The sequence below is a fragment of the Sabethes cyaneus genome, chromosome 2, assembly GCF_943734655.1.
Source record: "Sabethes cyaneus chromosome 2, idSabCyanKW18_F2, whole genome shotgun sequence".
NCBI lineage: Eukaryota > Metazoa > Arthropoda > Insecta > Diptera > Culicidae > Sabethes > Sabethes cyaneus.
The window spans coordinates 83805568-83818787 of NC_071354.1; positions in this window are offsets into that span (position 1 = coordinate 83805568).

A 13220-nucleotide genomic window follows, 5' to 3' on the forward strand; every position below is an offset into this window, starting at 1 on the left:
TGGAAACCAGGGACTTTGGAAAACAGGGATTTTGGAAAACTGGCAGTTTGGAAAACAGGGAGTTTGGAAAACAGGGACTTTGGAAAACTGGCATTTTGGAAAACTGGCATTTTGGAAAACAGGGAGTTTGGAAAACAGGGACTTTGGAAAACTGGCATTTTGGAAAACAGGGACTTTGGAAAACAGGGATTTTGGAAAACTGACATTTTGGAAAACAGGGACTTTGGAAAACTGGCATTTTGGAAAACAGGGACTTTGGAAAACTGGCATTTTGGAAAACTGGCATTTTGGAAAACAGGGACTTTGGAAAACTGGCATTTTGGAAAACAGGGACTTTGGAAAACTGGCATTTTGGAAAACTGGCATTTTGGAAAACAGGGACTTTGGAAAACAGGGATTTTGGAAAACAGGGACTTTGGAAAACAGGGACTTTGGAAAACTGGCATTTTGGAAAACTGGCATTTTGGTAAACTGGCATTTTGGAAAACAGGGACTTTGGAAAACAGGGATTTTGGAAAACTGACATTTTGGAAAACAGGGACTTTGGAAAACTGGCATTTTGGAAAACAGGGACTTTGGAAAACAGGGATTTTGGTAAACTGACATTTTGGAAAACAGGGACTTTGGAAAACTGGCATTTTGAAAAACAGGGATTTTGGAAAACTGGCATTTTGGAAAACTGACAATTTGGAAAACTGGCAATTTGGAAAACAGGAACTTTGAAAGACTGGCATTTTGGAAAACAGGGATTTTGGACGACTGGCATTTTGGAAAACTCGCATTTTGGAAAACAGGGATTTTGGAAAACTGGCATTTTGAAAAACAGGGATTTTGGAAAACTGGGATTTTTGAAAACTGGCATTTTGGAAAACATGGACTTTGAAAAACTGGCATTTTGGAAAACTGGCATTTTGAAAAACAGGGACTTTGGAAAACTGGCATTTTGGAAAACAGGGATTTTGGAAAACAGGGACTTTGGAAAACAGGGACTTTGAATAACTGGCATTTTGGAAGACAGTGATTTTGGAAGACTGGCATTTTGAAAAACAGGGACTTTGGAAAACAGGGATTTTGGAAAACAGGGAGTTTGGAAAACAGGGACTTTGGAAAACTGGCATTTTGGAAAACAGGGACTTTGGAAAACTGGCATTTTGGAAAACAGGGACTTTGGAAAACTGGCATTTTGGAAAACAGGGACTTTGGAAAACTGGCATTTTGGAAAACAGGGACTTTGGAAAACTGGCATTTTGGAAAACAGGGAGTTTGGAAAACTGGCATTTTGGAAAACAGGGACTTTAAAAACCGGCATTTTGGAAAACTGGCATTTTGGAAAACAGGGACTTTGGAAAACAGGGACTTTGAAAAACTGGCATTTTGGAAAACAGGGACTTTGGAAAACTGGCATTTTGGAAAACTGGCATTTTGGAAAACTGGCATTTTGGAAAACAGGGACTTTGGAAAACAGGGACTTTGGAAAACTGGCATTTTGGAAAACTGGCATTTTGGAAAACAGGGACTTTGGAAAACTGGCATTTTGGAAAACTGGCATTTTGGAAAACAGGGACTTTGGAAAACAGGGACTTTGAATAACTGGCATTTTGGAAGACAGTGATTTTGGAAGACTGGCATTTTGAAAAACAGGGATATTGGAAAACTGGCATTTTGGAAAACTGGCAGTTTGGAAAACTGGCATTTTGGAAAACTGGCATTTTGGAAAACAGGGACTTTGGAAAACAGGGACTTTGAATAACTGGCATTTTGGAAGACAGTGATTTTGGAAGACTGGCATTTTGAAAAACAGGGATATTGGAAAACTGGCATTTTGGAAAACTGGCAGTTTGGAAAACTGGCATTTTGGAAAACTGGCATTTTGGAAAACAGGGACTTTGGAAAACAGGGACTTTGAATAACTGGCATTTTGGAAAACTGGCAGTTTGGAAAACTGGCATTTTGGAAAACAGGTGTTTTGGAAAACAGGGATTTTGGAAAACAGGGAGTTTGGAAAACAGGGACTTTGGAAAACTGGCATTTTGGAAAACAGGGACTTTGGAAAACTGGCATTTTGGAAAACTGGCATTTTGGAAAACAGGGACTTTGGAAAACAGGGATTTTGGAAAACAGGGACTTTGGAAAACAGGGACTTTGGAAAACTGGCATTTTGGAAAACTGGCATTTTGGTAAACTGGCATTTTGGAAAACAGGGACTTTGGAAAACTGGCATTTTGGAAACCAGGGACTTTGGAAAACAGGGACTTTGGAAAACTGGCATTTTGGAAAACTGGCATTTTGGAAAACAGGGACTTTGGAAAACAGGGATTTTGGAAAACAGGGACTTTGGAAAACAGGGACTTTGGAAAACTGGCATTTTGGAAAACTGGCATTTTGGTAAACTGGCATTTTGGAAAACAGGGACTTTGGAAAACTGGCATTTTGGAAACCAGGGACTTTGGAAAACAGGGATTTTGGAAAACTGGCAGTTTGGAAAACAGGGAGTTTGGAAAACAGGGACTTTGGAAAACTGGCATTTTGGAAAACTGGCATTTTGGAAAACAGGGAGTTTGGAAAACAGGGACTTTGGAAAACTGGCATTTTGGAAAACAGGGACTTTGGAAAACAGGGATTTTGGAAAACTGACATTTTGGAAAACAGGGACTTTGGAAAACTGGCATTTTGGAAAACAGGGACTTTGGAAAACTGGCATTTTGGAAAACTGGCATTTTGGAAAACAGGGACTTTGGAAAACTGGCATTTTGGAAAACAGGGACTTTGGAAAACTGGCATTTTGGAAAACTGGCATTTTGGAAAACAGGGACTTTGGAAAACAGGGATTTTGGAAAACAGGGACTTTGGAAAACAGGGACTTTGGAAAACTGGCATTTTGGAAAACTGGCATTTTGGTAAACTGGCATTTTGGAAAACAGGGACTTTGGAAAACTGGCATTTTGGAAAACAGGGACTTTGGAAAACAGGGATTTTGGAAAACTGACATTTTGGAAAACAGGGACTTTGGAAAACTGGCATTTTGGAAAACAGGGACTTTGGAAAACTGGCATTTTGGAAAACTGGCATTTTGGAAAACAGGGAGTTTGGAAAACAGGGACTTTGGAAAACTGGCATTTTGGAAAACTGGCATTTTGGAAAACAGGGACTTTGGAAAACTGGCATTTTGGAAAACTGGCATTTTGGAAAACAGGGACTTTGGAAAACAGGGACTTTGGAAAACAGGGACTTTGAAAAACAGGGACTTTGGAAAACTGGCATTTTGGAAAACTGGCATTTTGGTAAACTGGCATTTTGGAAAACAGGGACTTTGGAAAACTGGCATTTTGGAAAACAGGGACTTTGGAAAACAGGGAGTTTGGAAAACATGGACTTTGGAAAACAGGGATTTTGGTAAACTGGCATTTTGGAAAACTCGCATTTTGGAAAACAGGGATTTTGGAAAACTGGCATTTTGAAAAACAGGGATTTTGGAAAACTGGGATTTTTGAAAACTGGCATTTTGGAAAACAGGGACTTTGAAAAACTGGCATTTTGGAAAACTGGCATTTTGGAAAACAGGGACTTTGGAAAACTGGCATTTTGGAAAACAGGGATTTTGGAAAACTGGGATTTTGGAAAACTGGCATTTTGGAAAACTGGCATTTTGGAAAACAGGGAGTTTGGAAAACAGGGACTTTGGAAAACTGGCATTTTGGAAAACAGGGACTTTGGAAAACTGGCATTTTGGAAAACTGGCATTTTGGAAAACAGGGACTTTGGAAAACAGGGACTTTGAATAACTGGCATTTTGGAAGACAGTGATTTTGGAAGACTGGCATTTTGAAAAACAGGGATATTGGAAAACTGGCATTTTGGAAAACTGGCAGTTTGGAAAACTGGCATTTTGGAAAACAGGTGTTTTGGAAAACAGGGATTTTGGAAAACAGGGAGTTTGGAAAACAGGGACTTTGGAAAACTGGCATTTTGGAAAACAGGGACTTTGGAAAACTGGCATTTTGGAAAACTGGCATTTTGGAAAACAGGGACTTTGGAAAACAGGGATTTTGGAAAACAGGGACTTTGGAAAACAGGGACTTTGGAAAACTGGCATTTTGGAAAACTGGCATTTTGGTAAACTGGCATTTTGGAAAACAGGGACTTTGGAAAACTGGCATTTTGGAAACCAGGGACTTTGGAAAACAGGGACTTTGGAAAACTGGCATTTTGGAAAACTGGCATTTTGGAAAACAGGGACTTTGGAAAACAGGGATTTTGGAAAACAGGGACTTTGGAAAACAGGGACTTTGGAAAACTGGCATTTTGGAAAACTGGCATTTTGGTAAACTGGCATTTTGGAAAACAGGGACTTTGGAAAACTGGCATTTTGGAAACCAGGGACTTTGGAAAACAGGGATTTTGGAAAACTGGCAGTTTGGAAAACAGGGAGTTTGGAAAACAGGGACTTTGGAAAACTGGCATTTTGGAAAACAGGGACTTTGGAAAACAGGGATTTTGGAAAACTGACATTTTGGAAAACAGGGACTTTGGAAAACTGGCATTTTGGAAAACAGGGACTTTGGAAAACTGGCATTTTGGAAAACTGGCATTTTGGAAAACAGGGACTTTGGAAAACTGGCATTTTGGAAAACAGGGACTTTGGAAAACTGGCATTTTGGAAAACTGGCATTTTGGAAAACAGGGACTTTGGAAAACAGGGATTTTGGAAAACAGGGACTTTGGAAAACAGGGACTTTGGAAAACTGGCATTTTGGAAAACTGGCATTTTGGTAAACTGGCATTTTGGAAAACAGGGACTTTGGAAAACTGGCATTTTGGAAAACAGGGACTTTGGAAAACAGGGATTTTGGAAAACTGGCAGTTTGGAAAACAGGGAGTTTGGAAAACAGGGACTTTGGAAAACTGGCATTTTGGAAAACTGGCATTTTGGAAAACAGGGAGTTTGGAAAACAGGGACTTTGGAAAACTGGCATTTTGGAAAACAGGGAGTTTGGAAAACAGGGACTTTGGAAAACTGGCATTTTGGAAAACAGGGACTTTGGAAAACAGGGATTTTGGAAAACTGACATTTTGGAAAACAGGGACTTTGGAAAACTGGCATTTTGGAAAACAGGGACTTTGGAAAACTGGCATTTTGGAAAACTGGCATTTTGGAAAACAGGGACTTTGGAAAACTGGCATTTTGGAAAACTGGCATTTTGGAAAACAGGGACTTTGGAAAACAGGGACTTTGGAAAACAGGGACTTTGAAAAACAGGGACTTTGGAAAACTGGCATTTTGGAAAACTGGCATTTTGGTAAACTGGCATTTTGGAAAACAGGGACTTTGGAAAACTGGCATTTTGGAAAACAGGGACTTTGGAAAACAGGGAGTTTGGAAAACATGGACTTTGGAAAACAGGGATTTTGGTAAACTGGCATTTTGGAAAACTCGCATTTTGGAAAACAGGGATTTTGGAAAACTGGCATTTTGAAAAACAGGGATTTTGGAAAACTGGGATTTTTGAAAACTGGCATTTTGGAAAACAGGGACTTTGAAAAACTGGCATTTTGGAAAACTGGCATTTTGGAAAACAGGGACTTTGGAAAACTGGCATTTTGGAAAACAGGGATTTTGGAAAACTGACATTTTGGTAAACTGGCATTTTGGAAAACAGGGATTTTGGAAAACTGGGATTTTGGAAAACAGGGACTTTGGAAAACTGGCATTTTGGAAAACAGGGACTTTGGAAAACTGGCATTTTGGAAAACTGGCATTTTGGAAAACAGGGACTTTGGAAAACAGGGACTTTGAATAACTGGCATTTTGGAAGACAGTGATTTTGGAAGACTGGCATTTTGAAAAACAGGGATATTGGAAAACTGGCATTTTGGAAAACTGGCAGTTTGGAAAACTGGCATTTTGGAAAACAGGTGTTTTGGAAAACAGGGATTTTGGAAAACAGGGAGTTTGGAAAACAGGGACTTTGGAAAACTGGCATTTTGGAAAACAGGGACTTTGGAAAACTGGCATTTTGGAAAACTGGCATTTTGGAAAACAGGGACTTTGGAAAACAGGGATTTTGGAAAACAGGGACTTTGGAAAACAGGGACTTTGGAAAACTGGCATTTTGGAAAACTGGCATTTTGGAAAACAGGGAGTTTGGAAAACAGGGACTTTGGAAAACTGGCATTTTGGAAAACAGGGACTTTGGAAAACAGGGAGTTTGGAAAACATGGACTTTGGAAAACAGGGATTTTGGTAAACTGGCATTTTGGAAAACTCGCATTTTGGAAAACAGGGATTTTGGAAAACTGGCATTTTGAAAAACAGGGATTTTGGAAAACTGGGATTTTTGAAAACTGGCATTTTGGAAAACAGGGACTTTGAAAAACTGGCATTTTGGAAAACTGGCATTTTGGAAAACAGGGACTTTGGAAAACTGGCATTTTGGAAAACAGGGATTTTGGAAAACTGACATTTTGGTAAACTGGCATTTTGGAAAACAGGGACTTTGAAAAACTGGCATTTTGGAAAACTGGCATTTTGGATAACAGGGACTTTGGAAAACTGGCATTTTGGAAAACAGGGATTTTGGAAAACTGACATTTTGGTAAACTGGCATTTTGGAAAACAGGGACTTTGGAAAACAGGGATTTTGGAAAACAGGGACTTTGGAAAACAGGGACTTTGGAAAACTGGCATTTTGGAAAACTGGCATTTTGGTAAACTGGCATTTTGGAAAACAGGGAGTTTGGAAAACAGGGACTTTGGAAAACTGGCATTTTGGAAAACAGGGACTTTGGAAAACTGGCATTTTGGAAAACTGGCATTTTGGAAAACAGGGAGTTTGGAAAACAGGGACTTTGGAAAACTGGCATTTTGGAAAACAGGGACTTTGGAAAACAGGGATTTTGGAAAACTGGCATTTTGGAAAACAGGGACTTTGGAAAACAGGGAGTTTGGAAAACATGGACTTTGGAAAACAGGGATTTTGGTAAACTGGCATTTTGGAAAACTCGCATTTTGGAAAACAGGGATTTTGGAAAACTGGCATTTTGAAAAACAGGGATTTTGGAAAACTGGGATTTTTGAAAACTGGCATTTTGGAAAACAGGGACTTTGAAAAACTGGCATTTTGGAAAACTGGCATTTTGGAAAACAGGGACTTTGGAAAACTGGCATTTTGGAAAACAGGGATTTTGGAAAACTGACATTTTGGTAAACTGGCATTTTGGAAAACAGGGACTTTGAAAAACTGGCATTTTGGAAAACTGGCATTTTGGAAAACAGGGACTTTGGAAAACTGGCATTTTGGAAAACAGGGATTTTGGAAAACTGACATTTTGGTAAACTGGCATTTTGGAAAACAGGGACTTTGGAAAACAGGGATTTTGGAAAACAGGGACTTTGGAAAACAGGGACTTTGGAAAACTGGCATTTTGGAAAACTGGCATTTTGGTAAACTGGCATTTTGGAAAACAGGGAGTTTGGAAAACAGGGACTTTGGAAAACTGGCATTTTGGAAAACAGGGACTTTGGAAAACTGGCATTTTGGAAATCTGGCATTTTGGAAAACAGGGAGTTTGGAAAACAGGGACTTTGGAAAACTGGCATTTTGGAAAACAGGGACTTTGGAAAACAGGGATTTTGGAAAACTGGCATTTTGGAAAACAGGGACTTTTGAAAACAGGGAGTTTGGAAAACATGGACTTTGGAAAACAGGGATTTTGGTAAACTGGCATTTTGGAAAACAGGGATTTTGGAAAACTGGGATTTTGGAAAACAGGGACTTTGGAAAACTGGCATTTTGGAAAACAGGGACTTTGGAAAACTGGCATTTTGGAAAACTGGCATTTTGGAAAACAGGGACTTTGGAAAACAGGGACTTTGAATAACTGGCATTTTGGAAGACAGTGATTTTGGAAGACTGGCATTTTGAAAAACAGGGATATTGGAAAACTGGCATTTTGGAAAACTGGCAGTTTGGAAAACTGGCATTTTGGAAAACAGGTGTTTTGGAAAACAGGGATTTTGGAAAACAGGGAGTTTGGAAAACAGGGACTTTGGAAAACTGGCATTTTGGAAAACAGGGACTTTGGAAAACTGGCATTTTGGAAAACTGGCATTTTGGAAAACAGGGACTTTGGAAAACAGGGATTTTGGAAAACAGGGACTTTGGAAAACAGGGACTTTGGAAAACTGGCATTTTGGAAAACTGGCATTTTGGTAAACTGGCATTTTGGAAAACAGGGACTTTGGAAAACTGGCATTTTGGAAACCAGGGACTTTGGAAAACAGGGATTTTGGAAAACTGGCAGTTTGGAAAACAGAGAGTTTGGAAAACAGGGACTTTGGAAAACTGGCATTTTGGAAAACAGGGACTTTGGAAAACAGGGATTTTGGAAAACTGACATTTTGGAAAACAGGGACTTTGGAAAACTGGCATTTTGGAAAACTGGCATTTTGGAAAACAGGGACTTTGGAAAACTGGCATTTTGGAAAACTGGCATTTTGGAAAACAGGGAGTTTGGAAAACAGGGACTTTGGAAAACTGGCATTTTGGAAAACAGGGACTTTGGAAAACTGGCATTTTGGAAAACTGGCATTTTGGAAAACAGGGAGTTTGGAAAACAGGGACTTTGGAAAACTGGCATTTTGGAAAACAGGGACTTTGGAAAACTGGCATTTTGGAAAACTGGCATTTTGGTAAACTGGCATTTTGGAAAACAGGGACTTTGGAAAACTGGCATTTTGGAAAACAGGGACTTTGGAAAACAGGGATTTTGGAAAACTGGCAGTTTGGAAAACAGGGAGTTTGGAAAACAGGGACTTTGGAAAACTGGCATTTTGGAAAACTGGCATTTTGGAAAACAGGGACTTTGGAAAACTGGCATTTTGGAAAACAGGGACTTTGGAAAACTGGCATTTTGGAAAACTGGCATTTTGGAAAACAGGGACTTTGAAAAACTGGCATTTTGGAAAACTGGCATTTTGGAAAACAGGGACTTTGGAAAACAGGGACTTTGGAAAACTGGCATTTTGGAAAACTGGCATTTTGGAAAACTGGCATTTTGGAAAACAGGGACTTTGGAAAACTGGCATTTTGGAAAACAGGGATTTTGGAAAACAGGGACTTTGGAAAACTGGCATTTTGGAAAACTGGCATTTTGGAAAACTGGCATTTTGGAAAACAGGGACTTTGGAAAACAGGGATTTTGGTAAACTGGCATTTTGGAAAACTGGCATTTTGGAAAACAGGGACTTTGGAAAACTGGCATTTTGGAAAACTGGCATTTTGGAAAACTGGCATTTTGGAAAACAGGGACTTTGAAAAACTGGCATTTTGGAAAACTGGCATTTTGGAAAACAGGGACTTTGGAAAACAGGGACTTTGGAAAACTGGCATTTTGGAAAACAGGGACTTTGGAAAACTGGCATTTTGGAAAACAGGGACTTTGGAAAACAGGGATTTTGGTAAACTGGCATTTTGGAAAACTGGCATTTTGGAAAACAGGGACTTTGGAAAACTGGCATTTTGGAAAACTGGCATTTTGGAAAACTGGCATTTTGGAAAACAGGGACTTTGGAAAACAGGGACTTTGGAAAACTGGCATTTTGGAAAACAGGGACTTTGGAAAACTGGCATTTTGGAAAACTGGCATTTTGGAAAACAGGGACTTTGGAAAACTGGCATTTTGGAAAACTGGCATTTTGGAAAACTGGCATTTTGGAAAACAGGGACTTTGGAAAACTGGCATTTTGGAAAACTGGCATTTTGGAAAACAGGGAGTTTGGAAAACAGGGACTTTGGAAAACTGGCATTTTGGAAAACAGGGACTTTGGAAAACAGGGATTTTGGAAAACTGACATTTTGGAAAACAGGTACTTTGGAAAACTGGCATTTTGGAAAACTGGCATTTTGGAAAACTGGCATTTTGGAAAACAGGGACTTTGGAAAACTGGCATTTTGGAAAACTGGCATTTTGGAAAACAGGGAGTTTGGAAAACAGGGACTTTGGAAAACTGGCATTTTGGAAAACAGGGACTTTGGAAAACAGGGATTTTGGAAAACTGACATTTTGGAAAACAGGGACTTTGGAAAACTGGCACTTTCGAAAACTGGCATTTTGGAAAACAGGGACTTTGGAAAACTGGCATTTTGGAAAACTGGCATTTTGGAAAACAGGGAGTTTGGAAAACAGGGACTTTGGAAAACTGGCATTTTGGAAAACAGGGACTTTGGAAAACTGGCATTTTGGAAAACTGGCATTTTGGAAAACAGGGACTTTGGAAAACTGGCATTTTGGAAAACTGGCATTTTGGAAAACAGGGAGTTTGGAAAACAGGGACTTTGGAAAACTGGCATTTTGGAAAACAGGGACTTTGGAAAACAGGGACTTTGGAAAACTGGCATTTTGGAAAACAGGGACTTTGGAAAACTGGCATTTTGGAAAACAGGGACTTGTAGCATCCCTGCTACCTCCTATAGGAATTTCCTTCTTGCAAACAGGAATTCCCTTTCTTATAATTTCAAATCGGTTAAGTTCATTTGCTTAACAAATGAACAACATTCGCGGCCTTGGAAAAACCGTGCTAGCAATGTTTTGCTGCGCGGTGCGACCTTTTATATTTTTATGCTTCCGCCTGATGTGCAACTCGCACAGAAGGGCGTGTTTTGCTTAGCGTGCGACCCTTGCGACGGGCGCAGGTAAAACACTTTTATTATTGTTTAGCGTTTGCGCTTGCTTGCCAGACGTTTTGGGAAAACACACCGTATGGCGTCTGATAGCATTTTTACTATATAAGAATTAGGCAGAGAAAATAAAGACAAGTCTGAAGATAGCCGTAGAATGGTCAACAACATCTACTGGTACTGGTAGTCCTGGTGATGACAATCCCTTTCTATGAGGAGATACCAAAAACGGCAATAGACGAGAACAACAGTTTTAGACTTTGGAAAACAGGGATTTTGGTAAACTGGCATTTTGGAAAACTGGCATTTTGGAAAACAGGGACTTTGGAAAACTGGCATTTTGGAAAACTGGCATTTTGGAAAACAGGGACTTTGGAAAACTGGCATTTTGGAAAACAGGGACTTTGGAAAACTGGCATTTTGGAAAACAGGGACTTTGGAAAACTGGCATTTTGGAAAACTGGCATTTTGGAAAACTGGCATTTTGGAAAACAGGGACTTTGGAAAACTGGCATTTTGGAAAACTGGCATTTTGGAAAACAGGGAGTTTGGAAAACTGGCATTTTGGAAAACTGGCATTTTGGAAAACAGGGACTTTGGAAAACTGGCATTTTGGAAAACTGGCATTTTGGAAAACAGGGACTTTGGAAAACTGGCATTTTGGAAAACAGGGACTTTGGAAAACTGGCATTTTGGAAAACTGGCATTTTGGAAAACAGGGAGTTTGGAAAACAGGGACTTTGGAAAACTGACATTTTGGAAAACAGGGAGTTTGGAAAACAGGGACTTTGGAAAACTGACATTTTGGAAAACAGGGACTTTGGAAAACTGGCATTTTGGAAAACAGGGAGTTTGGAAAACAGGGACTTTGGAAAACTGACATTTTGGAAAACAGGGACTTTGGAAAACTGGCATTTTGGAAAACTGGCATTTTGGAAAACAGGGAGTTTGGAAAACAGGGACTTTGGAAAACTGACATTTTGGAAAACAGGGACTTTGGAAAACAGGGATTTTGGAAAACTGACATTTTGGAAAACTGACATTTTGGAAAACAGGGACTTTGGAAAACTGGCATTTTGGAAAACTGGCATTTTGGAAAACAGGGACTTTGGAAAACTGGCATTTTGGAAAACTGGCATTTTGGAAAACAGGGACTTTGGAAAACTGGCATTTTGGAAAACTGGCATTTCGGAAAACAGGGAGTTTGGAAAACAGGGAGTTTGGAAAACTGGCATTTTGGAAAACAGGGACTTTGGAAAACAGGGATTTTGGAAAACTGACATTTTGGAAAACTGGCATTTCGGAAAACAGGGACTTTGGAAAACAGGGACTTTGGAAAACTGGCATTTTGGAAAACAGGGACTTTGGAAAACTGGCATTTTGGAAAACTGGCATTTTGGAAAACAGGGACTTTGGAAAACTGGCATTTTGGAAAACTGGCATTTTGGAAAACAGGGAGTTTGGAAAACAGGGACTTTGGAAAACTGGCATTTTGGAAAACAGGGACTTTGGAAAACAGGGATTTTGGTAAACTGGCATTTTGGAAAACTGGCATTTTGGAAAACAGGGACTTTGGAAAACTGGCATTTTGGAAAACTGGCATTTTGGAAAACTGGCATTTTGGAAAACAGGGACTTTGGAAAACTGGCATTTTGGAAAACTGGCATTTTGGAAAACTGGCATTTTGGAAAACAGGGACTTTGGAAAACTGGCATTTTGGAAAACTGGCATTTTGGAAAACAGGGAGTTTGGAAAACTGGCATTTTGGAAAACTGGCATTTTGGAAAACAGGGACTTTGGTAAACTGGCATTTTGGAAAACAGGGACTTTGGAAAACAGGGATTTTGGTAAACTGGCATTTTGGAAAACTGGCATTTTGGAAAACTGGCATTTTGGAAAACAGGGACTTTGGAAAACTGGCATTTTGGAAAACTGGCATTTTGGAAAACAGGGACTTTGGAAAACTGGCATTTTGGAAAACTGGCATTTTGGAAAACAGGGACTTTGGAAAACTGGCATTTTGGAAAACAGGGAGTTTGGAAAACAGGGACTTTGGAAAACTGACATTTTGGAAAACAGGGACTTTGGAAAACTGGCATTTTGGAAAACTGGCATTTTGGAAAACAGGGAGTTTGGAAAACAGGGACTTTGGAAAACTGACATTTTGGAAAACAGGGACTTTGGAAAACAGGGATTTTGGAAAACTGACATTTTGGAAAACAGGGACTTTGGAAAACTGGCATTTTGGAAAACTGGCATTTTGGAAAACAGGGACTTTGGAAAACTGGCATTTTGGAAAACTGGCATTTTGGAAAACAGGGACTTTGGAAAACTGGCATTTTGGAAAACTGGCATTTCGGAAAACAGGGAGTTTGGAAAACAGGGACTTTGGAAAACTGGCATTTTGGAAAACAGGGACTTTGGAAAACAGGGATTTTGGAAAACTGACATTTTGGAAAACAGGGAGTTTGGAAAACAGGGACTTTGGAAAACTGACATTTTGGAAAACAGGGAGTTTGGAAAACAGGGACTTTGGAAAACTGA